We start from the raw sequence: 27,262 nt of genomic DNA, 5'->3' as shown, positions 1-27,262 counted from the left end.
TTTACATGAAATAAATTCGGATACAAAAATATTTTTCTGTTCTATAACACAAAATAGATAAGTATACGAAGTTTGAAAGTCTTTCGGTACCAAAAACACTACATAAAACATTAATGAAAAATGTGGCCCCCGTTTTAAAAAAGATCCACATCTTTTTCTCTTAGTCTTCTTAAAAAAAAAAAGAAATCCCTAAGTTATTCCATGTTAAAGTTGTCGTATTTCTGTAATTTCAACCAATCACTGACGTCTATTCAGCTGAATAAGCGTTACTGCTGGGCGGTCATAAAAATGTTATTCCCTGTGACATATTTCATGCGGTTTAATCGTAATTTATACGCATATATTGTTTATATAATAAATTACGCTGTGCGTATCTATGTGTGTAACAATTTTAGAGTTCGGATTCTAGAGTTAGGGTTAGCTTTAGGGTTAGGGTTAGGGTTAGGGTTAGGGGATTAATACGATATACACCGTTACAGCGCTAACTGTTTTCAACTGAATAGACGTCAGTGATTAGTAGAAATTATCGAAATAAGACAATTTTTTACATGAAATAAATTCGAATACAAAAATATTTTTCTGTTCTATAACACAAAATAGATAAGTATACGAAGTTTGAAAGTCTTTCCGTACAAAAAACACTACGTAAAACATAAATGAAAACTGTGGCCCCCGTTTTAAAATAGATCCCGATAAATTAAGTACCAGTTACGTACTGGTTCGGTTTAATCTACTGGCCCCCTCCCCAAAAATTTCAGGCCATGTGCTCTGAGTAGAAAAGAATATGTATGTGTGTGTGTGTGTGATGTATGTGTAAACGTGTAGATATACATATAAATATTTGTATAATATATAATCATCTCTCCCGGTTGACACGTTTGCTAAAAATAGTTAACATTTTAATCAGTAGAAACGTATCCAGTTAAGACTAAAAGCAAACGGCATAATCAGCCGACGTTTAAATATGCAAATACTAACAGATATTAAAGACGCTGTTCTCAACAGGGGAATTAGCTCAGATGGTAGAGCGCTCGCTTAGCATGCGAGAGGTACCGGGATCGATGCCCGGATTCTCCAATCGATAATGTTTAAGCTGTTTTTTTTTTTCTTCATATTTCTCCAGTTCTTACAATAACAATATTTTCCTCGAGTTCAATTCTTTTGTTTTACTAAATATATTCAGTTATTGATTGATATCTTTTATTTTTTACTTCCTTCAGTAATGTGTCATATAAAACATCTTTTACTCTTAGTCTTCTTAACAAAACAAAAAAAGGAATTCGCAAGTTATTCCATGTTAAAGTTGTCGTATTTCTGTAATTTCAACCAATCACTGACGTCTATTCAGCTCAATAGAGTTACTGCTGGGCGGTCATAAAAATGGTATTCCCTGTGACATATTTCATGCGGTTTAATCGTAATTTATACGCATATATTGTTTATATAATAAATTACGCTGTGCGTATCTATGTGTGTAACAATTTTAGAGTTCGGATTCTCGAGTTAGGGTTAGTTTTAGGGTTAGGGTTAGGGTTACGGTTATGGTTAACAGTCTAGTTAGGGTTAGGGTTAGGGTTAGGAGATTAATACGATATACACCGTTACAGCGCTAATTGTTTTCAACTGAATAGACGTCAGTGATTAGTAGAAATTATCGAAATAAGACAATTTTTTACATGAAATAAATTCGAATACAAAAATATTTTTCTGTTCTATAACACAAAATAGATAAGTATACGAAGTTTGAAAGTCTTTCCGTACCAAAAACACTACGTAAAACATTAATGAAAACTGTGGCCCCCGTTTTAAAATAGATCCCGATAAATTAAGTACCAGTTACGTACTGGTTCGGTTTAATCTACTGGCCCCCTCCCCCAAAATTTCAGGCCATGTGCTTTGAGTAGAAAAGAATATGTATGTGTGTGTGTGTGTGATGTATGTGTAAACGTGTAGATATACATATAAACATTTGTATAATATATAATCATCTCTCCCGGTTGACACGTTTGCTAAAAATAGTTAACATTTTAATCAGTAGAAACGTATCCAGTTAAGACTAAAAGCGAACGACATAATCAGCCGACGTTTAAATATGCAAATACTAACAGATATTAAAGACGCTGTTCTCAACAGGGGAATTAGCTCAGATGGTTGAGCGCTCGCTTAGCATGCGAGAGGTACCGGGATCGATGCCCGCATTCTCCAATCGATAATGTTTAAGCTGTTTTTTTTTTTCTTCATATTTCTCCAGTTCTTACAATAACAATATTTTCCTCGAGTTCAATTCTTTTGTTTTACTAAATATATTCAGTTATTGATTGATATCTTTTATTTTTTACTTCCTTCAGTAATGTGTCATATAAAACATCTTTTACTCTTAGTCTTCTTAACAAAACAAAAAAAGGAATTCGCAAGTTATTCCATGTTAAAGTTGTCGTATTTCTGTAATTTCAACCAATCACTGACGTCTATTCAGCTCAATAGAGTTACTGCTGGGCGGTCATAAAAATGGTATTCCCTGTGACATATTTCATGCGGTTTAATCGTAATTTATACGCATATATTGTTTATATAATAAATTACGCTGTGCGTATCTATGTGTGTAACAATTTTAGAGTTCGGATTCTCGAGTTAGGGTTAGTTTTAGGGTTAGGGTTAGGGTTACGGTTACGGTTAACAGTCTAGTTAGGGTTAGGGTTAGGGTTAGGAGATTAATACGATATACACCGTTACAGCGCTAACTGTTTTCAACTGAATAGACGTCAGTGATTAGTAGAAATTATCGAAATAAGACAATTTTTTACATGAAATAAATTCGAATACAAAAATATTTTTCTGTTCTATAACACAAAATAGATAAGTATACGAAGTTTGAAAGTCTTTCCGTACAAAAAACACTACGTAAAACATTAATGAAAACTGTGGTCCCCGTTTTAAAATAGATCCCGATAAATTAAGTACCAGTTACGTACTGGTTCGGTTTAATCTACTGGCCCCCTCCCCAAAAATTTCAGGCCATGTGCTCTGAGTAGAAAAGAATATGTATGTGTGTGTGTGTGTGATGTATGTGTAAACGTGTAGATATACATATAAACATTTGTATAATATATAATCATCTCTCCCGGTTGACACGTTTGCTAAAAATAGTTAACATTTTAATCAGTAGAAACGTATCCAGTTAAGACTAAAAGCAAACGGCATAATCAGCCGACGTTTAAATATGCAAATACTAACAGATATTAAAGACGCTGTTCTCAACAGGGGAATTAGCTCAGATGGTAGAGCGCTCGCTTAGCATGCGAGAGGTACCGGGATCGATGCCCGGATTCTCCAATCGATAATGTTTAAGCTGTTTTTTTTTTTTTCTTCATATTTCTCCAGTTCTTACAATAACAATATTTTCCTCGAGTTCAATTCTTTTGTTTTACTAAATATATTCAGTTATTGATTGATATCTTTTATTTTTTACTTCCTTCAGTAATGTGTCATATAAAACATCTTTTACTCTTAGTCTTCTTAACAAAACAAAAAAAGGAATTCGCAAATTATTCCATGTTAAAGTTGTCGTATTTCTGTAATTTCAACCAATCACTGACGTCTATTCAGCTCAATAGAGTTACTGCTGGGCGGTCATAAAAATGGTATTCCCTGTGACATATTTCATGCGGTTTAATCGTAATTTATACGCATATATTGTTTATATAATAAATTACGCTGTGCGTATCTATGTGTGTAACAATTTTAGAGTTCGGATTCTCGAGTTAGGGTTAGTTTTAGGGTTAGGGTTAGGGTTACGGTTATGGTTAACAGTCTAGTTAGGGTTAGGGTTAGGGTTAGGAGATTAATACGATATACACCGTTACAGCGCTAATTGTTTTCAACTGAATAGACGTCAGTGATTAGTAGAAATTATCGAAATAAGACAATTTTTTACATGAAATAAATTCGAATACAAAAATATTTTTCTGTTCTATAACACAAAATAGATAAGTATACGAAGTTTGAAAGTCTTTCCGTACCAAAAACACTACGTAAAACATTAATGAAAACTGTGGCCCCCGTTTTAAAATAGATCCCGATAAATTAAGTACCAGTTACGTACTGGTTCGGTTTAATCTACTGGCCCCCTCCCCCAAAATTTCAGGCCATGTGCTTTGAGTAGAAAAGAATATGTATGTGTGTGTGTGTGTGATGTATGTGTAAACGTGTAGATATACATATAAACATTTGTATAATATATAATCATCTCTCCCGGTTGACACGTTTGCTAAAAATAGTTAACATTTTAATCAGTAGAAACGTATCCAGTTAAGACTAAAAGCGAACGACATAATCAGCCGACGTTTAAATATGCAAATACTAACAGATATTAAAGACGCAGTTGTCAACAGGGGAATTAGCTCAGATGGTAGAGCGCTCGCTTAGCATGCGAGAGGTACCGGGATCGATGCCCGGATTCTCCAATCGATAATGTTTAAGCTGTTTTTTTTTTTTCTTCATATTTCTCCAGTTCTTACAATAACAATATTTTCCTCGAGTTCAATTCTTTTGTTTTACTAAATATATTCAGTTATTGATTGATATCTTTTATTTTTTACTTCCTTCAGTAATGTGTCATATAAAACATCTTTTACTCTTAGTCTTCTTAACAAAACAAAAAAAGGAATTCGCAAGTTATTCCATGTTAAAGTTGTCGTATTTCTGTAATTTCAACCAATCACTGACGTCTATTCAGCCCAATAGAGTTACTGCTGGGCGGTCATAAAAATGGTATTCCCTGTGACATATTTCATGCGGTTTAATCGTAATTTATACGCATATATTGTTTATATAATAAATTACGCTGTGCGTATCTATGTGTGTAACAATTTTAGAGTTCGGATTCTAGAGTTAGGGTTAGCTTTAGGGTTAGGGTTAGGGTTAGGGTTAGGGGATTAATACGATATACACCGTTACAGCGCTAACTGTTTTCAACTGAATAGACGTCAGTGATTAGTAGAAATTATCGAAATAAGACAATTTTTTACATGAAATAAATTCGAATACAAAAATATTTTTCTGTTCTATAACACAAAATAGATAAGTATACGAAGTTTGAAAGTCTTTCCGTACAAAAAACACTACGTAAAACATAAATGAAAACTGTGGCCCCCGTTTTAAAATAGATCCCGATAAATTAAGTACCAGTTACGTACTGGTTCGGTTTAATCTACTGGCCCCCTCCCCAAAAATTTCAGGCCATGTGCTCTGAGTAGAAAAGAATATGTATGTGTGTGTGTGTGTGATGTATGTGTAAACGTGTAGATATACATATAAACATTTGTATAATATATAATCATCTCTCCCGGTTGACACGTTTGCTAAAAATAGTTAACATTTTAATCAGTAGAAACGTATCCAGTTAAGACTAAAAGCAAACGGCATAATCAGCCGACGTTTAAATATGCAAATACTAACAGATATTAAAGACGCTGTTCTCAACAGGGGAATTAGCTCAGATGGTAGAGCGCTCGCTTAGCATGCGAGAGGTACCGGGATCGATGCCCGGATTCTCCAATCGATAATGTTTAAGCTGTTTTTTTTTTTTTCTTCATATTTCTCCAGTTCTTACAATAACAATATTTTCCTCGAGTTCAATTCTTTTGTTTTACTAAATATATTCAGTTATTGATTGATATCTTTTATTTTTTACTTCCTTCAGTAATGTGTCATATAAAACATCTTTTACTCTTAGTCTTCTTAACAAAGCAAAAAAAGGAATTCGCAAGTTATTCCATGTTAAAGTTGTCGTATTTCTGTAATTTCAACCAATCACTGACGTCTATTCAGCTCAATAGAGTTACTGCTGGGCGGTCATAAAAATGGTATTCCCTGTGACATATTTCATGCGGTTTAATCGTAATTTATACGCATATATTGTTTATATAATAAATTACGCTGTGCGTATCTATGTGTGTAACAATTTTAGAGTTCGGATTCTCGAGTTAGGGTTAGTTTTAGGGTTAGGGTTAGGGTTACGGTTATGGTTAACAGTCTAGTTAGGGTTAGGGTTAGGGTTAGGAGATAAATACGATATACACCGTTACAGCGCTAATTGTTTTCAACTGAATAGACGTCAGTGATTAGTAGAAATTATCGAAATAAGACAATTTTTTACATGAAATAAATTCGAATACAAAAATATTTTTCTGTTCTATAACACAAAATAGATAAGTATACGAAGTTTGAAAGTCTTTCCGTACCAAAAACACTACGTAAAACATTAATGAAAACTGTGGCCCCCGTTTTAAAATAGATCCCGATAAATTAAGTACCAGTTACGTACTGGTTCGGTTTAATCTACTGGCCCCCTCCCCCAAAATTTCAGGCCATGTGCTTTGAGTAGAAAAGAATATGTATGTGTGTGTGTGTGTGATGTATGTGTAAACGTGTAGATATACATATAAACATTTGTATAATATATAATCATCTCTCCCGGTTGACACGTTTGCTAAAAATAGTTAACATTTTAATCAGTAGAAACGTATCCAGTTAAGACTAAAAGCGAACGACATAATCAGCCGACGTTTAAATATGCAAATACTAACAGATATTAAAGACGCAGTTGTCAACAGGGGAATTAGCTCAGATGGTAGAGCGCTCGCTTAGCATGCGAGAGGTACCGGGATCGATGCCCGGATTCTCCAATCGATAATGTTTAAGCTGTTTTTTTTTTTCTTCATATTTCTCCAGTTCTTACAATAACAATATTTTCCTCGAGTTCAATTCTTTTGTTTTACTAAATATATTCAGTTATTGATTGATATCTTTTATTTTTTACTTCCTTCAGTAATGTGTCATATAAAACATCTTTTACTCTTAGTCTTCTTAACAAAACAAAAAAAGGAATTCGCAAGTTATTCCATGTTAAAGTTGTCGTATTTCTGTAATTTCAACCAATCACTGACGTCTATTCAGCTCAATCGAGTTACTGCTGGGCGGTCATAAAAATGGTATTCCCTGTGACATATTTCATGCGGTTTAATCGTAATTTATACGCATATATTGTTTATATAATAAATTACGCTGTGCGTATCTATGTGTGTAACAATTTTAGAGTTCGGATTCTAGAGTTAGGGTTAGCTTTAGTGTTAGGGTTAGGGTTAGGGTTAGGGGATTAATACGATATACACCGTTACAGCGCTAACTGTTTTCAACTGAATAGACGTCAGTGATTAGTAGAAATTATCGAAATAAGACAATTTTTTACATGAAATAAATTCGAATACAAAAATATTTTTCTGTTCTATAACACAAAATAGATAAGTATACGAAGTTTGAAAGTCTTTCCGTACAAAAAACACTACGTAAAACATAAATGAAAACTGTGGCCCCCGTTTTAAAATAGATCCCGATAAATTAAGTACCAGTTACGTACTGGTTCGGTTTAATCTACTGGCCCCCTCCCCAAAAATTTCAGGCCATGTGCTCTGAGTAGAAAAGAATATGTATGTGTGTGTGTGTGTGATGTATGTGTAAACGTGTAGATATACATATAAACATTTGTATAATATATAATCATCTCTCCCGGTTGACACGTTTGCTAAAAATAGTTAACATTTTAATCAGTAGAAACGTATCCAGTTAAGACTAAAAGCAAACGGCATAATCAGCCGACGTTTAAATATGCAAATACTAACAGATATTAAAGACGCTGTTCTCAACAGGGGAATTAGCTCAGATGGTAGAGCGCTCGCTTAGCATGCGAGAGGTACCGGGATCGATGCCCGGATTCTCCAATCGATAATGTTTAAGCTGTTTTTTTTTTTTCTTCATATTTCTCCAGTTCTTACAATAACAATATTTTCCTCGAGTTCAATTCTTTTGTTTTACTAAATATATTCAGTTATTGATTGATATCTTTTATTTTTTACTTCCTTCAGTAATGTGTCATATAAAACATCTTTTACTCTTAGTCTTCTTAACAAAACAAAAAAAGGAATTCGCAAATTATTCCATGTTAAAGTTGTCGTATTTCTGTAATTTCAACCAATCACTGACGTCTATTCAGCTCAATAGAGTTACTGCTGGGCGGTCATAAAAATGGTATTCCCTGTGACATATTTCATGCGGTTTAATCGTAATTTATACGCATATATTGTTTATATAATAAATTACGCTGTGCGTATCTATGTGTGTAACAATTTTAGAGTTCGGATTCTCGAGTTAGGGTTAGTTTTAGGGTTAGGGTTAGGGTTACGGTTATGGTTAACAGTCTAGTTAGGGTTAGGGTTAGGGTTAGGGTTAGGGTTAGGGGATTAATACGATATACACCGTTACAGCGCTAACTGTTTTCAACTGAATAGACGTCAGTGATTAGTAGAAATTATCGAAATAAGACAATTTTTTACATGAAATAAATTCGAATACAAAAATATTTTTCTGTTCTATAACACAAAATAGATAAGTATACGAAGTTTGAAAGTCTTTCCGTACAAAAAACACTACGTAAAACATAAATGAAAACTGTGGCCCCCGTTTTAAAATAGATCCCGATAAATTAAGTACCAGTTACGTACTGGTTCGGTTTAATCTACTGGCCCCCTCCCCAAAAATTTCAGGCCATGTGCTCTGAGTAGAAAAGAATATGTATGTGTGTGTGTGTGTGATGTATGTGTAAACGTGTAGATATACATATAAACATTTGTATAATATATAATCATCTCTCCCGGTTGACACGTTTGCTAAAAATAGTTAACATTTTAATCAGTAGAAACGTATCCAGTTAAGACTAAAAGCAAACGGCATAATCAGCCGACGTTTAAATATGCAAATACTAACAGATATTAAAGACGCTGTTCTCAACAGGGGAATTAGCTCAGATGGTAGAGCGCTCGCTTAGCATGCGAGAGGTACCGGGATCGATGCCCGGATTCTCCAATCGATAATGTTTAAGCTGTTTTTTTTTTTTCTTCATATTTCTCCAGTTCTTACAATAACAATATTTTCCTCGAGTTCAATTCTTTTGTTTTACTAAATATATTCAGTTATTGATTGATATCTTTTATTTTTTACTTCCTTCAGTAATGTGTCATATAAAACATCTTTTACTCTTAGTCTTCTTAACAAAACAAAAAAAGGAATTCGCAAATTATTCCATGTTAAAGTTGTCGTATTTCTGTAATTTCAACCAATCACTGACGTCTATTCAGCTCAATGGAGTTACTGCTGGGCGGTCATAAAAATGGTATTCCCTGTGACATATTTCATGCGGTTTAATCGTAATTTATACGCATATATTGTTTATATAATAAATTACGCTGTGCGTATCTATGTGTGTAACAATTTTAGAGTTCGGATTCTCGAGTTAGGGTTAGTTTTAGGGTTAGGGTTAGGGTTACGGTTATGGTTAACAGTCTAGTTAGGGTTAGGGTTAGGGTTAGGAGATTAATACGATATACACCGTTACAGCGCTAATTGTTTTCAACTGAATAGACGTCAGTGATTAGTAGAAATTATCGAAATAAGACAATTTTTTACATGAAATAAATTCGAATACAAAAATATTTTTCTGTTCTATAACACAAAATAGATAAGTATACGAAGTTTGAAAGTCTTTCCGTACCAAAAACACTACGTAAAACATTAATGAAAACTGTGGCCCCCGTTTTAAAATAGATCCCGATAAATTAAGTACCAGTTACGTACTGGTTCGGTTTAATCTACTGGCCCCCTCCCCCAAAATTTCAGGCCATGTGCTTTGAGTAGAAAAGAATATGTATGTGTGTGTGTGTGTGATGTATGTGTAAACGTGTAGATATACATATAAACATTTGTATAATATATAATCATCTCTCCCGGTTGACACGTTTGCTAAAAATAGTTAACATTTTAATCAGTAGAAACGTATCCAGTTAAGACTAAAAGCGAACGACATAATCAGCCGACGTTTAAATATGCAAATACTAACAGATATTAAAGACGCAGTTGTCAACAGGGGAATTAGCTCAGATGGTAGAGCGCTCGCTTAGCATGCGAGAGGTACCGGGATCGATGCCCGGATTCTCCAATCGATAATGTTTAAGCTGTTTTTTTTTTTTCTTCATATTTCTCCAGTTCTTACAATAACAATATTTTCCTCGAGTTCAATTCTTTTGTTTTACTAAATATATTCAGTTATTGATTGATATCTTTTATTTTTTACTTCCTTCAGTAATGTGTCATATAAAACATCTTTTACTCTTAGTCTTCTTAACAAAACAAAAAAAGGAATTCGCAAGTTATTCCATGTTAAAGTTGTCGTATTTCTGTAATTTCAACCAATCACTGACGTCTATTCAGCTCAATAGAGTTACTGCTGGGCGGTCATAAAAATGGTATTCCCTGTGACATATTTCATGCGGTTTAATCGTAATTTATACGCATATATTGTTTATATAATAAATTACGCTGTGCGTATCTATGTGTGTAACAATTTTAGAGTTCGGATTCTAGAGTTAGGGTTAGCTTTAGGGTTAGGGTTAGGGTTAGGGTTAGGGGATTAATACGATATACACCGTTACAGCGCTAACTGTTTTCAACTGAATAGACGTCAGTGATTAGTAGAAATTATCGAAATAAGACAATTTTTTACATGAAATAAATTCGAATACAAAAATATTTTTCTGTTCTATAACACAAAATAGATAAGTATACGAAGTTTGAAAGTCTTTCCGTACAAAAAACACTACGTAAAACATAAATGAAAACTGTGGCCCCCGTTTTAAAATAGATCCCGATAAATTAAGTACCAGTTACGTACTGGTTCGGTTTAATCTACTGGCCCCCTCCCCAAAAATTTCAGGCCATGTGCTCTGAGTAGAAAAGAATATGTATGTGTGTGTGTGTGTGATGTATGTGTAAACGTGTAGATATACATATAAACATTTGTATAATATATAATCATCTCTCCCGGTTGACACGTTTGCTAAAAATAGTTAACATTTTAATCAGTAGAAACGTATCCAGTTAAGACTAAAAGCAAACGGCATAATCAGCCGACGTTTAAATATGCAAATACTAACAGATATTAAAGACGCTGTTCTCAACAGGGGAATTAGCTCAGATGGTAGAGCGCTCGCTTAGCATGCGAGAGGTACCGGGATCGATGCCCGGATTCTCCAATCGATAATGTTTAAGCTGTTTTTTTTTTTTTTTCTTCATATTTCTCCAGTTCTTACAATAACAATATTTTCCTCGAGTTCAATTCTTTTGTTTTACTAAATATATTCAGTTATTGATTGATATCTTTTATTTTTTACTTCCTTCAGTAATGTGTCATATAAAACATCTTTTACTCTTAGTCTTCTTAACAAAACAAAAAAAGGAATTCGCAAATTATTCCATGTTAAAGTTGTCGTATTTCTGTAATTTCAACCAATCACTGACGTCTATTCAGCTCAATAGAGTTACTGCTGGGCGGTCATAAAAATGGTATTCCCTGTGACATATTTCATGCGGTTTAATCGTAATTTATACGCATATATTGTTTATATAATAAATTACGCTGTGCGTATCTATGTGTGTAACAATTTTAGAGTTCGGATTCTCGAGTTAGGGTTAGTTTTAGGGTTAGGGTTAGGGTTACGGTTATGGTTAACAGTCTAGTTAGGGTTAGGGTTAGGGTTAGGAGATAAATACGATATACACCGTTACAGCGCTAATTGTTTTCAACTGAATAGACGTCAGTGATTAGTAGAAATTATCGAAATAAGACAATTTTTTACATGAAATAAATTCGAATACAAAAATATTTTTCTGTTCTATAACACAAAATAGATAAGTATACGAAGTTTGAAAGTCTTTCCGTACCAAAAACACTACGTAAAACATTAATGAAAACTGTGGCCCCCGTTTTAAAATAGATCCCGATAAATTAAGTACCAGTTACGTACTGGTTCGGTTTAATCTACTGGTCCCCTCCCCCAAAATTTCAGGCCATGTGCTTTGAGTAGAAAAGAATATGTATGTGTGTGTGTGTGTGATGTATGTGTAAACGTGTAGATATACATATAAACAATTGTATAATATATAATCATCTCTCCCGGTTGACACGTTTGCTAAAAATAGTTAACATTTTAATCAGTAGAAACGTATCCAGTTAAGACTAAAAGCGAACGACATAATCAGCCGACGTTTAAATATGCAAATACTAACAGATATTAAAGACGCAGTTGTCAACAGGGGAATTAGCTCAGATGGTAGAGCGCTCGCTTAGCATGCGAGAGGTACCGGGATCGATGCCCGGATTCTCCAATCGATAATGTTTAAGCTGTTTTTTTTTTTTCTTCATATTTCTCCAGTTCTTACAATAACAATATTTTCCTCGAGTTCAATTCTTTTGTTTTACTAAATATATTCAGTTATTGATTGATATCTTTTATTTTTTACTTCCTTCAGTAATGTGTCATATAAAACATCTTTTACTCTTAGTCTTCTTAACAAAACAAAAAAAGGAATTCGCAAGTTATTCCATGTTAAAGTTGTCGTATTTCTGTAATTTCAACCAATCACTGACGTCTATTCAGCTCAATAGAGTTACTGCTGGGCGGTCATAAAAATGGTATTCCCTGTGACATATTTCATGCGGTTTAATCGTAATTTATACGCATATATTGTTTATATAATAAATTACGCTGTGCGTATCTATGTGTGTAACAATTTTAGAGTTCGGATTCTAGAGTTAGGGTTAGCTTTAGGGTTAGGGTTAGGGTTAGGGTTAGGGGATTAATACGATATACACCGTTACAGCGCTAACTGTTTTCAACTGAATAGACGTCAGTGATTAGTAGAAATTATCGAAATAAGACAATTTTTTACATGAAATAAATTCGAATACAAAAATATTTTTCTGTTCTATAACACAAAATAGATAAGTATACGAAGTTTGAAAGTCTTTCCGTACCAAAAACACTACATAAAACATAAATGAAAACTGGCGCCCCCGTTTTAAAATAGATCCAAAAAAACAAAAGTAGCACTATTGGAGAAAGCCGACATTGATCCCGGTAGCTCTCGCATGCGAAACGAGCGCACTACCACTTCACCTCGATGTTTGTTATGCATATGAAAAGAAATCGCAGAATTTAAAAAGCATATGACAATGATATCAAGTAACAGACAACGAAATTAAAAAACAAAATTAGTTTCACTGGAGCATCCAGACATCGTTCCTGGTACCTTCCACATGCAAAGCAAGTGCTCTACCAACTAATTCTCCCGTTGCTGGCCATAGGTTTTATGTATATGAAAATTTAAAAAATAAACCGGAATTTCAAAAGTAAATGAAACAAAATTTATTAAATTAAAACGCAGCTTTCCTGAAGAATCTGGGAATCTATCCCTGTACCTCAGGAAGGCAAAGTGGGCGCTCTGCTCTCTCAACTATTTCCCCGGCGAACGAACGTTGGTTTTATTTTTTCATGTATAGAAAAATTTTCAAAAGATCCGTGAATTTCAAGAGTAAATGAAAATGAAATGAAACAAGAGACAAGATATGGAAACAAAACTAGTATTACTGGAGAATCTGTGGACTGTTCCCGGTACATATCGCATACAAAGTGAGCGACCAATATTCTGAGCTAATTCTATGCTGCATAAACATAGGTTTTGCTATGTATGTGAATATTTTTAAAAAGCCCAGGAAATTCAAAAGAAATTGAAAAAGATATCAAGTAATAAACAAGTTATTAAATACAAAACAACTCCAATGGAGAATCATAGAGTTGATACCGACACCTCTCACATGCAAAGCGGGTGTTCTACCATCTGAGTTCTTCCGACGGTTGGCGCTCCCAGGGGTATTGTACTGTATATGAAAATTAAATCAAAAATTTCCGGAATTCCAAAACTAATTGAAAACGAAATCAATTAAAAGAAAAACTATTAAAATCAAAAATCAGCTGCGCTGGAGAACCCGGGTATCGATCCCGGTACCTCTCTTATGCAAAGCAAGCGCTCTACTAGCTGAGATAATTCCCCGTTGAACGTCTATGCACATTTGTTATGCATATGAAAAGTTGAAAACATACCCGGAATATCAAAACTGAATGAAATCAAGTTATAAGTAATTTATTAAAACGAAAATACAATTCAATGGAGAGTCTGGACATCGATCTCGATACCTCTCGCATGCAAAGCAAGCGCTCTATAATCTGAACTAATTCCCCGGTTACAGACCAGAGGTTTTTGTTTTGTATATGGAAATTTAAAAAAAAACTTGAATTAGAAATGTAAATGAAAATGAAATTAACTAATAGACAAGATATTATAAACAAAAAGTGGTTTCATGAAAGAATTCGGTTATCGATCTGGGTACCTTTCACAAACAAAGCGAGCGCTCTACCTTCTGAGATAATTACCTGAGATAATTACCTTCGTATCATGTGCTTTTGTTTCGTATATGAAAATTTAAAATAATCCCGGAATTTCAAATCTAAATCAAAATGAAATCAAGTAATTGACACATTATTAAAAACGAAAGAAGCAAGCGCTCTTCCACCTCAGCTAATTTCCCGGTCACTACCTTCAGATGCTTGTTGTGCATAGGAAATGCTGAAAACAAACCCGGAATATCAAAAGCAAATGAAATCCTGTAATAGGCAAGTTATGAAAAACCAAGATTACTTCAACGGAGAACAGGGGAAACGACCTCGATAACCCTCGCATGCAAAACGAGAGTCTTACCACCTGTGCTAATTCCTCGGTGGGTGCTCATAACTTTTTGTGATATATATGAATTTTTTTTTTAAATCCCGAATTTCAAAACTCTTTTCTTTATTAACGAACATAAGTTTTTTTATGTGTATAAGAATTTTCAAGAAATCCGTGAATTTCAAAAGTAAATAAAAATGAAAAGAAACAAGAGGCAAGATATCCTTTTCTACTCTAGGCACAAGACTTGAATGTTTTTTTTTTTTTTGTGGGGGTGGGGGGCAGTCGATTAGATCGACCTCAGTACGCAACTGGTACTTAATTTATCGACTCAGAGAGGATGAAAGGCAAAGTCGACCTCGGCGGAATTAGAACTCAGAACGTAAAGAGCATTTCGCCCGGCGTGCTAACGTTTCTTATTTCTTTATTGCCCACAAGGGGCTAAACATACAGGGGACAAACAATGACAGACAATGGGATTAAGTCGATTACATCGACCCCGGTGCGTAACTGGTACTTAATTTATCGACCCCGAAAGGATGAAGGGCAAAGTCGACCTCGGCGGAATTTGAACTCAGAACGCAGTGGCAGACGAAATACCTATTTCGTTATTGCCCACAAGGGGCTAAACATAGAGGGAACAAACAAGAACAGACGAACGGATTAAGTCGATTATATCGACCCCAGTGCGTAACTGGTACTTAATTTATCGACCCCCGAAAGGATGAAGGGCAAAGTCGACCTCGGCGGAATTTGAACTCAGAAAGTAACGGCAGACGAAATACCGCTCAGCATTTCGCACGGCGAGCTAACGTTTCTGCCAGCTCACCGCCTTCAAGAGGTAAGATATCAAAACAAAAGTATTATGACTGGAGAATCCGTGGAATGATCCCGGTTCATATCGCATGCAAAGCGAGCGACCAATATTCTGAGCATATTCTATGCTGAGTAAACATATGTTTTGATATGTATATGGATATTTTTAAGAAGTCGCAGAAATTCAAAAGAAATTGAAAAAAGATATCAAGTATTAGACAAGTTATTAAAAGCAAAGCAGCTCCATTGGAGAATCATGGCATTGATACTGACACCTTTCACGTGCAAAAAGCACGCGTTCTACTGTCAGAGCTAATTCTTCAGTTGGCGCTCCCAGGCTATTGTTCTGCACATGAAAAACGAACTCGGAATTTCAAAACTAAGGGAAAATGAAAAGTATTAGACTAACTCTAAAAACAAAGAACCAACTTCATTGGAGAATCCGTGTATCGATCCCGGTACCTCTCGCATGCAAAGCGAGCGCGATACCATCTGAGCTAATTCCCCGGTCAGACGATCCTTATGTATATGAAAAGTTGAAAGCAAACCCAGAATATTAAAAGTAAGTGAAAACAAGTAATAGACAAGTTATTAAAAACTAAAAAAACTTCAATGATACTCGGATTCTCCTATGAAGCTATCTTTGTTTTTAATAACTTGTCTATTAAATGATTTCATTTACATTTGAAATTCGAGGTTTCTTTTAAATTTTTATGTATATAACAAAAACGTCGAGTCGGCAACCGGGGAATTAATTCAGGGTGTAGAGTGCTCGCTTTACATGCGAGAGGCAGCGAGATCGATTCTCGGTCTCTCCACTGAATTTTCTTTTGGTTTTCGTAACTTGTCTATTACTTGATTTCATTTAGTTTTGATATTCCGGCTTTGTTTCCAGCATTTCATATGCACCACAAACGTTCGAAGTCGCCGACAGGGGAATTAGCTCAGATGGTAGAGCGCTTGCTTAGCATGCGAGAGGTACCGGGATCGATACCCGGGTTCTCCAATGCAGCTTCTTTTCGTTTTAATAATTTGTTAATTACTCTTTTATTCTTTTACACTTTTACTTGTTTCAGTCATTTGATTGAGGCCATGCTGTAGCACTGCCTTTAGTCGAGCAAATCGACCTCAGGACTTATTCTTTGTAAGCCTAGTACTTATTCTATCGGTTCTTTTGCCGAACCGCTAAGTTACGGGGATGTAAACACACCAGCATCGGTTGCCAAGCGGTGTTGGGAGACAAACACAGACACACAAACACACACACAGACATATATATATTTACATATACCTATATACGATGGGTTTCTTTCAGTTTCCGTCTACCAAATCCACTCACACGGCTTTGGTCGGCCCGAGGCTATAGTAGAAGACACTTGCCCCCGGATTCTCCAACGAAGCGTATTTCGTTTTTAATAATTTGTCTATTACTTGATTTCATTTTCATTTAGTTTTGAAATTCTGAGATTTTCTTTTTAAATTTTCATTCATAACACAAAAACCGTTGGTCACTAATCGGGGAATTAGCTTACATATTACATGATATGATTTGCACTGTTTTGTAATTCCGGGTGTTTTATTAAATTTTGTAATAACTTGTCTGTTACTTGATTCCATTTAATTTTGATATTCCGGGTTTGTTTTCAACATTTCATATGCTCAACAAATGTTGTCAAACGCTATTCGAGGAATTAGCTCGGAAGTTAGAGCGCTTACTTTGCATGAGAGAGGTACCGGAATCGATCCCCGTATAATCCAATAAAGCGTCTTTTGATCTTTTTTCATAAATTATTTATATCTTATTTTCCTTTCATTTTGAAATTCCAGGATTTTTTTCAAATTTTCGTATAAGAAAAAACTATGGTTGCTAACTGGGTAATTATCTCAGATACTTTCGTATGCATAATAAATTCTGTCAGCGACCGGGTTCAGACAGTAGAGCGCTCGCTTTGCATGTGAGAGGTATCGGGATCGATAACCGGATTCTCCAATAAAGCTACTTTTGTTCTTAATAACTTGTCTATTATTGTAATTCATTTACATTTGAAATTCAAGTTTCATATATATAGCAAAAAGCTCCGATTCTTATCCGGGGAATTAGCTCAGTTGGTAGAGCGCTCGCTTTGCATGCGAGAGGTACCGGGATCGATACCCGGATTCTCCATTGCAGCTTCTTTTCATTTTTATTAATTTGTCTATTACTTGATTTCCTTTTCATTTAGTTTTGAAATTCTGAGATTTTCTTTTTAAATTTTCAAATATAGGCGCAGGAGAGGCTGTGTGATTCTGGGTTCAGTCCCACTGCGTGGCACCTTGGGCAAGTGTCTTCTACTATAGCCTCGGGCACACCAAAGTCTTGTGAGTTGATTTGGTAGACGGAAACTGAAAGAAGCCCGTCGTATATATATATATGTATATGTATATGTATATATGTGTGTTTGTGTGTGTTTGTGTGTCTGTGTTTGTCTCCCCCATCATCGCTTGACAACCGATGCTGGTATGTTTACGTCCCCGTAACTTAGCGGTTCGGCAAAAGAGACCGATAGAATAAGTACTAGGCTTACAGAGAATAAGTCCTGGGGTCGATTTGCTCGACTAAAGGCGGTGCTCCAGCATGGCCGCAGTCAAATGACTGAAACAACTATAAGAGTAAAAGTATGAGCATATATCACAAAAACCGTTGGTTACTAATCGGTGAATTAGCTTACGTAGTAGAACGCTCGCATTGCATGAGAGAGGTACCTGAACGATACCCAGACCATCCAATGAAGCTACTTTCGTTTTTAATATCTCGTCTGCTACTTGATTTCATTTAGTTTTTCAATCCACTGGATTTTTTTAAAATTTATGTGTATAACAAAAGCCTGTAAACGCTGACCAGGTGGTAGAGTTCTCACCTTGCATGCGAGAGGTACCGTGATCGATACCCGGATTCTCCAATGAAGCTGCTTTTGATTTTAATAACTTCTATATTACTTTATTTCAATGAGTTTTGATATTCCGTGTTTGTTTTGAATTTCTCGTATGCACATGATACACATTGTGTCAATGACCGGGAAATTATCTCAGATGGTAGAATACTCGCTTTGCATTCGAGAGTTTCCGAGTTCAATACGCTTACTTTCCAATGAAGTTTCTTTTGCTTTTAATAACTTGCCTATAATTTGATTTCATTTTCATTTAGTTTTGAAATTCCGGGATATTTTGAAAATATTTCTTATACATAGAGAAATCCTTTATTCGCTAACCAGAGAATTATTTCAGATGGTAGGCCGATCACTTTGCACGTGGAAGGTACCGGGATCGACGTCCGCATTCTCCAATAATACTACTTTTGTTTTTAATAACTTGTCTATTACTTGATTTCATTTAGTTTTGATAGACTGGCTTTGTTTTCAACATTTTATATGCACAACAAACTTCCTAAATCGGCGATTGGGGAATTAGCTCAGATGGTAGAGCGCTCGCTTAGCATGCGAGAGATACCGGGATCGATACCCGGATTCTCCATTACAACTACTTTTGATTTAATTAATGCTCTTTCTACTATTTGATTCCTTTTACATTTATCTTGGAAATCCCGGGTTTTTAGGTGGTGGAACGCTTATCTTGTATTCTACAGGTACCGACATCGATGCTCGGGCTCTACAATGAATTGTCTTTTAGTATTAATAACTTGTCTATTACTTGATTTCATTTTCTTTTGGTATTCTCGGTTTGTATTAAACTCGTCATATGCACTCGATACGCATTCAATCTTTAAAGCGCTCGCTTTGCATGTTAAAGGTAACGGGATCGATATACGGTTTCTCCAATAAAGCTACTTTTGTTCTTAATAACTTGTTTATTGCTTTATTCCATTTTCATTTACATTTGAAATTCCGAGATTTTTTTTTTTTTTTCATATACATAACAAAAACCTCTGGCCATTAACCGGGGAATTAGCTGTGTTTTACTAACATGCTTATTACTTCGTTTCATTTCTTCAGCCTTGAGTTGGTGAACTTTTTCCTTTTCCATATGAAAAGTAAAATAAGAATGGAGAGGAGATGCCTGTCGCACGGAATATTTCGGAAAAGATGGACGACTGTAGCAAGAATTTTGAGAGTGAATGAACCTGTTTGAGCGAGAAATCAAAGAGCCTACCAAAGGATTCAATAGTTGGAATGTGATTTCTGGTGTCTGTTACGTGCCTCACTTCATAATTGTTTTTTTCGTTCACTTTTGTTTTTCATCCGAATTTTATACTTATTTATCCTTGATTCTACAGGGCATCCACAAAGTCTGGGTACAGGGAGTAAATAAAATCGAAACATAAACAATTAAATATAAGAAATAATAATTTCTTAAAGTATGTGTTAATCCCTATGTACCCAGATTTTGTGGACACCCTGTATAATTATGTGTATCTTCATGTTGTTGTTCCATTTGTCCACCGACCCTTTGTCTGTCTTCGTATCGTCCACTATTTTTTTTACCTTTATGTTTAATAAAGAAAAGAGATTTGAAATACCGGGATTTTCTTTCTTTAATTTTCATGTACATGACAAAAACCTATAATCGCTAACCGGGAGATTCTCTCTCATGTGGTATGGCGCTCGCTTTGGATGCATGAGGGACAGGGGTCGATGCTCGGATTCTCCAATGAAGCTACTTCTGTTTTTAATAACTTGTTTATTACTTCATTTCATTTACTTTTGAAATTCCGGGTATTCTTTTTTATTTTCATATACATATAGGCGCAGGAGTGGCTGTGTGGTAAGTAGCTTGCTTACCAACCACATGGTTCCGGGTTCAGTCCCACTGCGTGGCATCTTGGGCAAGTGTCTTCTACTATAGCCTCGGGCCGACCAAAGCCTTGTGAATAGATTTGGTAGACAGAAACTGAAAGAAGCCCGTCGTATATATGTGTATGTATCTATATGTATGTGTGTGTATATGTTTGTGTGTCTGTGTTTGTCCCCCCAACTTCGCTTGACAACTGATGCTGGTGTGTTTACGTCCCCGTAACTTAGCGGTTCGGCAAAAAGAGACCGATAGAATAAGTACTAGGCTTACAAAGAATAAGTCCTGGGGTCGATTTGCTCGACTAAAGGCGGTGCTCCAGCATGGCCACAGTCAAATGACTGAAACAAGTAAAAGAGAGTAAAAGAAAATAACAAAAACCTGTGTTTACTATCCGGGAAATTGAACGCTCGCTTTGCATATGTGATGTACCGGATTCAATGGCTGGATTCTCTAGTGTAGCTAATTTTGTTCTTAATAGCTTGCCTGTTACGTGAGATTGTTTTCATTTACTTTTGAAGTTCCGATTGGCGGGGGGGGGGGGGGCATATACATAACAAAAACTAATGGTTGCTAACTGGGGAATTATCTCAGAAGGTAGAGCGCCAGCTTTTCATGCGAGAGGTGCCGGGATCGATGCTTGGATTCTTCAATAAATCTTTTGTTTTTAATATCTTCTGTGTTACTTGATTTCATTTCCATTTCCTCTTGAAATTCTGTAATTTCTTTAATCTTTATGTAAATAACAAAAACTGGTCGGTCCTAGCCGGTCTATTAGCTCAGTTGGTAAAGCTTTTGCTTTGCATTCCTGAAGTAGCGTATTTGATGCTCGGATTTTCTAATAAAATGTTCGGATTTTCTAATAAAATCTTGTTATTTGAAAAACTGAAGCATTCAAGAACAAAAATTAAAAAAGAAGCAGGAAACTGAACGATATTACTTGGAGAAACCGGGCATCGATCACGGTACCTCTCGCATGCTAAGCGAGCGCTCTACCATCTGAGCTAATTCCCCCAGATATGATTTGCAGTTTGGCATTTAAATATTTAAGTGTACCTTGCTCGTTTTCAATGTTATTGTTGGATATGCTTTACCTATTTTTTTCCCTTTATGTTTCATTTATTGAACTGAAGCCATACTGGAGCAGATCGTCCAGGATGAATTAGTCGAGCAGATCATTCCCCAGTATTCATCTTTTAATTCTGGTATTTATTTATTATTTTCTCTTGCCGAACCGCTAGATTACGGGAACGTGTAATAATCTCAAACTGATTATCAAGCGGTAATGGAGAACAAACACAAACTCAAGGACACACACATACACACACAAACGTACGAGCGCGCGAATATCGAACGATGATGAAAAGCAAACGGCATAATCAGCCCACGCTTTAATATTCAAATACTAACAGAGAAAGCGAATCATCCTTGGGGAATTAGCTCAGATGGTAGAGCGCTCGCTTAGCATGCGAGAAGTGCCGGGATCGATGCCCGGATTCTCCAAATGGAATACTTTAAATAGTATTTTTTTTTTATTGATTGATAATAATTGTTACAAGTCTCGAAATAACAGTCTTATTCTCGAGTTCATTCATTTGTTCTTTTTAATTTTTTTTTTTTTTTTGTTATATTTGAACATGCAATTTCATAAGCCCTGAAAAAGATTTAAATATTTTAGCCGATACATATACACACGCGCGTGTCCATGTACACACATAAACAAATAATAGTGTGTGTTTATTTACAATATGTAGACTTGTTTGTGTATGTAATGTGGGAGTATGTATGTATGTATGTATGTATGTATGTATGTATTTATGTCCAGACATGCAGGAAGTAAATAGACACCTTTAATTTTCAAAATCTTTTATCTAATCCGCAAAGCGAACAATTGAAATGTAATCGACAGGTAATACTACATAGTTTAGTACTTAGCTGACATTCCCTTTGCAGTTTTTAATTCAGAAACACTTTTTGGCATTGGACTAATGAGCATTGTGATTGTCTCATGTGGAGGTTTTCTTCAGCTGTTTTGCAATGTCATAAGCCTTCGAACGGGGTTCGTTTTCCACAAATCTTCAAACAGCGAAGCTTCCTTTCCGAGGGCCCAGGTCGGCCGGGACGAGAATCTGTTGATTCTTTTCCTTGGCTTTTGAATTGCACAATAATTCTATTAACAGTAGCAAGAGGAATTTGAAGATTTTCGGCAATTTTTCGCTGGCTAAGACCAGCCTCAGATTGCCCAACAATACGACCTCTTTGAAAATCTGACAGTTCTGCTGAATTTTTTGTGCGTGGCATGGTTACTCTTCGCAGATGTTTAATATAATGGCACCTGGAATGAAAAAGAATAACTACATTGAAAAATTCTACACCACTGAAAACATATTAAGATGCTTAGATCAGAAATTTTGAAAAGTAAAGGTGTCTATTTACTTCCTGCATGTCTGTGTGCTTGTGTGTGTGTATATATATATATATATAACAATAATAATAATAATAATAATAATAATAATAATATATGCATGAATATATATATAGATGTATATATTTATATATATACATATATATATATATATATATATATATATATATATATGTATAATTCACGAAAAATTAATTTGCCAAGGTGTCATTAATTCTATTATTATCAAAGGACATACTAAGTATGTCCTTTGATTAATTTCAATTTTAATTATATGTATGTATATATATATATATGTATACATGTATATGTATGTGTATATATATATTATGATTGACCGTTGACTGGACACTGTTCAATTTTTTTCTCCGTGCTTTTCTCCTTGTCTCCGTATTCTTTCTGTTGAAGAGCGTAGCTCGAAACGTCAAAGACTTTCCGTATTCCCGAGCGTCATACTAATACATCCTTTTGTTATTTACACCACCTGTCCTCGTCTGTTGTTGTTTTTTCGTATATTCTCCCATATATATATATAATATACACACATACACCCGACGTGAGACGCCTCTGCACCGAGGGATGCACCACTGTTGTACAGTATCTCAACGGTGAGAGATTGATGCGAGATGTGTCGAAACGATCGTTGTGAGCAATGAAGTTTCTCGTGTATTCCATTTTCTGTCTCTATCATTTTTTATATATGCGTATGTATATTATACATACATACAGGTACAGCGTAACTGTAAGGTTAAAAAGCTTTATAACCATGTGGTTTCAGATTCAGTCCCATAAAGAGTCAACCTGGGTGTCTTATATTATAGCCTCGGGCCGACCTGCGTTTTGGTAGACGGAAATTGTGAGGAAGCTCCTCGTATATATATTCGTGTGCGTGAGTGTTCGCGCATGCGCGCGTGTCTGTATATGTCTGGGGCGCGTGTGTGTGGAGATGGGTGTATAGGTCTTTGAGTTTGATTTTGTTCTCCATCATCGCATGATATTCAGTTTCATTATTATTATACGTTCCTGTAACCTAGTGGTTCGGCAAAAGCAAAATGATAAATAAATACCAGAATTAAAAGATGACTACTGTGGACGGTCTGCCCGACTAAATCCTTTTAGGTGTTGCTCCAGCATGGCTTCAGTTCAATAACTGAAACAAGTAAAGGACAAAAATAAGTAAAACATATCCAACAGCAACATTGAAAACGAGCAGGGTAATCAGCCTACACTTAAATAATTAAATGTCAAAGTACAAAATATGTCTGGGGAATTAGCTCAGATGGTAGAGCGCTCGCTTAGCATGCGAGAGGTACCGGGATCGATGCCCGGATTCTCCAAGTAATATAATTCATTTTTCTGATTTTTTTTTCTTTTTAATTTTTGTTCCTGTATGTTTCAGTTTTTCAAATAGCAACATTACACAAGTTCAAAATTTGTTTTTACTGAATATATTCGGTTATTGATCATTTATGTAAACCCCGCAAATTCATAAACGCTGAAGGACTTCAAATACAGAATGTTTCAGCTGACATGGGGAATAATGGAGGCAATGCTGAAGACGCATTCAGCGTTGAGAGATGGCAAAAGCTGAGCACAGAATACACACCAGTATGTGTGTGTGTGTGAGTGTATGTATGTATGTGTGTGTGTGTGTGTGTGTGTGTGTGTGTGTGTGTGTGTGTGTGTGTGTGTGTGTACTTGTTCGTATGTATATATGTGTGTTGCTTGTGTGTGCGTGTGTTTGTCCACCATCACCACCACTACTTAATGACCTGAGTTGATTTATTTACGTCTCATTCAACAAGAGGTTCGGCAAAGGGAGTATGTAAGTGTTTATTTCGTCACCATAGCAACTGTGTTGTTACTCTATACGATGTATAATCTTTTACCTGTTAGTGGTTTCAGTCATTTGATCGCGGCTATACTGGAGCACCGCCTTGAAGGGTTTCAGTCGAACAAATATTCCCAACGACTTATTATTTTTCAAGACCTTGCATTTATACTCTCGGTCCTTTCTGCAGAAAGGCTAAGTTACGGGAACATAAACACACCAACACCAAACGTCAAGTGGTGGCAGGAGACAAAACAGACACAAAGACGCACACACATAGATGCATACATAGATATATAGATACATACATATATACGTGTGTGTGTGTGTGTGTGTGTGTGTGTGTGTATTCGACGAGCTTCTATTTTCCGTCTACCAAATCCACTCACCAGGCTTTGATCGGTCGAGGATATAATAGAATACACCTGCCCAATGTGCTACGCAGTAGGACTAAACCCAGAGCCATGTGGTTGTGAAGCAAGCTTCGTACCACACTCCTGCGCCTTGTAATATATATGTAATCAGACACGTGTTGCTGGTGATATTTTTCTTGCTCTGGACTTATCACTTTTCTTTTCTGACGAAGAGAAATGCTCGAAACGTCAAAAGACCCTCCCTTTTTTCGACCTTTATCGAACGTCAAACTAAATCATTCTATGTGTACGTCCCATTGTTGTTTTTCATGTTCGATCATTTGATTTTACTATATATATATATATATATATATATATATATATATAACACTAGAGTTTTTATTTACAGTTTTCTTTTTTGTTCATTTCGATAGTAAAAACAAAAATAGCTTTATTGGAGAATCCATCTTAGCTAATTCACCTGTTAGTACTCTCCGCTGTCTGATATCTATATCAAAGTTAATAAAATCCCGGAATTTCAAAAGTAAGTGAAAGCAACAGACATGATATTTGAAATAAAAGTTACTTTATTGGAGAATCCGGGCATCGATCCCGCTACTTCTGTCAGGCAAAGGGTACGCTGTAACGTTTAAGCTAATACCCCTGTTGGTAAGCGCGTCTTTATATTATTTATATACTCTTTTACTCTTTTACTTGTTTCAGTCATTTGACTGTGGCCATGCTGGAGCACCGCCTTTAGCCGAGCAAATCGACCCCAGGACTTATTCTTTGTAAGTCTAGTACTTATTCTATCGGACTCTTTTGCCGAACCGCTAGGTTACGGAGACGTAAACACACCATCAGCGGTTGTCAAGCGATGGTTGGGGGACAAACACTGACACACAAACATATACACACACATACATATATATATATATATATATATATATATTTATATAAGGGAGATTATTATGTAATAATGCCCCTTATATAAATATAAACGAATAATTATATTCTTGGGAATAGAAATTTCCCTTATGAATTTTTTGCACACTGGTTTCCTGATAAAATTCTTGTAAAAGATTTTTATCCCTTTTTGAATTTATGTATATATATATATGTATGTATATATATATATATATATATATATATATATATATATATATATATATATATATAAATATATATATATATATATATATATATACATACATATATACGACAGGCTTCTTTCAGTTTCCGTCTACCGAATCCACTCACAAGTCTTTGGTCGGCCCGAGGCTATAGTAGAAGACACTTGCCCAAGGTGCCACGCAGTGGGTATGAACCCGGAACCATGTGGCTGGTAAGCAGGCTACATACCACACAGCCACTCCTACGCTTATATCATAATTTTTTTTTTCAATCCCGGATTTAACAATTAAAGTACATTTGTTGGAGTACATGTTATTAAAAATAAAAGTACATTTATTGAAGTATCCAACAGACTAGAAATGGTTAACATAAGTAGCTTTATTGCAATGTCCACGAACAAATACCGGTGCCCCTCGAATGCAAAGTGAGCTCGCTATCCTCTGAGCTAATGCACCGAATTGTGCTCATCGGTTTTGTTATTCTTTTACTTTTACTCTTTAATCTTTTACTTGTTTCAGCCAAGCAGCTGCGGTCATGCTGGAGCACCGAATATAAAACTTTTTTAAATCTCAGAATTTTCAAAGTAAATAAAAATGAAAGCAAGTAATGGATCATTGAAAACAAAAGTAGGTTTATTAGTGATGCATAAGTTTTTGTTTCAAATGGGATAGCCTAGTCTTAGATTTATACAAGGGTCGATAAAAGAAGTACCATTTGAGCACTAGCATCCATGCAATCGATTTACCTCCGCCAAAATTGTTGGCCTTGTGCCAAAATTTGAAACATGATAACTCAAACAAATATAGTAGAGTTAACAATATTATAAGATAATGTGGAGAATCCGGGTATCGATCCCGGTACCTCTCGCATGCGAAGCGAGCGCTCTACCATCTGAGCTAATTCCCCATCAACGATTGATTCTGTTTTCTTAATACTATATTAATAAATGCGCCAAGAGTTTATTAACAAATGCGTCGAGTTGGCAGAAACGTTAGCACGCCAGGCGAAATGCTTAGAGTGGCCATGGGGACGAGAATGGGCCCCAACTGCGCGAACCTCTTCGTTGGTTATGTTGAGGCCCAAATATTCTCCAGTTTCACTGGTCCCACTCCCGAACTATACGGTCGGTATATCGACGACTGTATCGGTGCCACCTCTCTCTCCCGTGAACATCTTGACTCGTTCCTCTCTTTCGTTCAATCTTTCCATCCTGCCCTCCACTTCTCCTGTACTGTCTCTGACACCTCT

At 35.6% G+C, this 27,262-nt stretch overlaps 15 non-coding genes across 15 annotated transcripts; 14 read left to right on the top strand and 1 right to left on the bottom strand.

The window, feature by feature from the left end:
- The first annotated feature begins 1,004 nt into the window (after window positions 1-1,004).
- On the top strand, window positions 1,005-1,077 carry Trnaa-agc (transfer RNA alanine (anticodon AGC)). Its single transcript has one exon. It is a non-coding gene; the product is annotated as a tRNA-Ala (tRNA).
- A 2,183-nt stretch (window positions 1,078-3,260) lies between these two features.
- Window positions 3,261-3,333, top strand: Trnaa-agc (transfer RNA alanine (anticodon AGC)). The gene has a single exon. It is a non-coding gene; the product is annotated as a tRNA-Ala (tRNA).
- Window positions 3,334-4,390: 1,057 nt separating this feature from the next.
- Trnaa-agc (transfer RNA alanine (anticodon AGC)) lies at window positions 4,391-4,463 on the top strand. Its single transcript has one exon. It is a non-coding gene; the product is annotated as a tRNA-Ala (tRNA).
- Window positions 4,464-5,483: 1,020 nt separating this feature from the next.
- On the top strand, window positions 5,484-5,556 carry Trnaa-agc (transfer RNA alanine (anticodon AGC)). The gene has a single exon. It is a non-coding gene; the product is annotated as a tRNA-Ala (tRNA).
- Window positions 5,557-6,613: 1,057 nt separating this feature from the next.
- Trnaa-agc (transfer RNA alanine (anticodon AGC)) lies at window positions 6,614-6,686 on the top strand. The gene has a single exon. It is a non-coding gene; the product is annotated as a tRNA-Ala (tRNA).
- A 1,019-nt stretch (window positions 6,687-7,705) lies between these two features.
- On the top strand, window positions 7,706-7,778 carry Trnaa-agc (transfer RNA alanine (anticodon AGC)). Its single transcript has one exon. It is a non-coding gene; the product is annotated as a tRNA-Ala (tRNA).
- A 1,068-nt stretch (window positions 7,779-8,846) lies between these two features.
- On the top strand, window positions 8,847-8,919 carry Trnaa-agc (transfer RNA alanine (anticodon AGC)). The gene has a single exon. It is a non-coding gene; the product is annotated as a tRNA-Ala (tRNA).
- A 1,056-nt stretch (window positions 8,920-9,975) lies between these two features.
- On the top strand, window positions 9,976-10,048 carry Trnaa-agc (transfer RNA alanine (anticodon AGC)). Its single transcript has one exon. It is a non-coding gene; the product is annotated as a tRNA-Ala (tRNA).
- A 1,020-nt stretch (window positions 10,049-11,068) lies between these two features.
- Window positions 11,069-11,141, top strand: Trnaa-agc (transfer RNA alanine (anticodon AGC)). Its single transcript has one exon. It is a non-coding gene; the product is annotated as a tRNA-Ala (tRNA).
- Window positions 11,142-12,200: 1,059 nt separating this feature from the next.
- On the top strand, window positions 12,201-12,273 carry Trnaa-agc (transfer RNA alanine (anticodon AGC)). The gene has a single exon. It is a non-coding gene; the product is annotated as a tRNA-Ala (tRNA).
- A 5,304-nt stretch (window positions 12,274-17,577) lies between these two features.
- Window positions 17,578-17,650, top strand: Trnaa-ugc (transfer RNA alanine (anticodon UGC)). Its single transcript has one exon. It is a non-coding gene; the product is annotated as a tRNA-Ala (tRNA).
- Window positions 17,651-18,923: 1,273 nt separating this feature from the next.
- Trnaa-agc (transfer RNA alanine (anticodon AGC)) lies at window positions 18,924-18,996 on the top strand. Its single transcript has one exon. It is a non-coding gene; the product is annotated as a tRNA-Ala (tRNA).
- A 2,705-nt stretch (window positions 18,997-21,701) lies between these two features.
- On the top strand, window positions 21,702-21,774 carry Trnaa-agc (transfer RNA alanine (anticodon AGC)). Its single transcript has one exon. It is a non-coding gene; the product is annotated as a tRNA-Ala (tRNA).
- A 2,186-nt stretch (window positions 21,775-23,960) lies between these two features.
- Trnaa-agc (transfer RNA alanine (anticodon AGC)) lies at window positions 23,961-24,033 on the top strand. The gene has a single exon. It is a non-coding gene; the product is annotated as a tRNA-Ala (tRNA).
- A 2,814-nt stretch (window positions 24,034-26,847) lies between these two features.
- On the bottom strand, window positions 26,848-26,920 carry Trnaa-cgc (transfer RNA alanine (anticodon CGC)). Its single transcript has one exon. It is a non-coding gene; the product is annotated as a tRNA-Ala (tRNA).
- Window positions 26,921-27,262: the final 342 nt, after the last annotated feature.

The sequence above is a fragment of the Octopus bimaculoides genome, chromosome 5, assembly GCF_046866305.1.
Source record: "Octopus bimaculoides isolate indiv1 chromosome 5, ASM4686630v1, whole genome shotgun sequence".
In the NCBI taxonomy this organism is placed as follows: Eukaryota; Metazoa; Mollusca; class Cephalopoda; order Octopoda; family Octopodidae; genus Octopus; species Octopus bimaculoides.
Note: the sequence above shows the minus strand (reverse complement) of the source record. Positions and strands in the feature narration are given on the sequence as shown.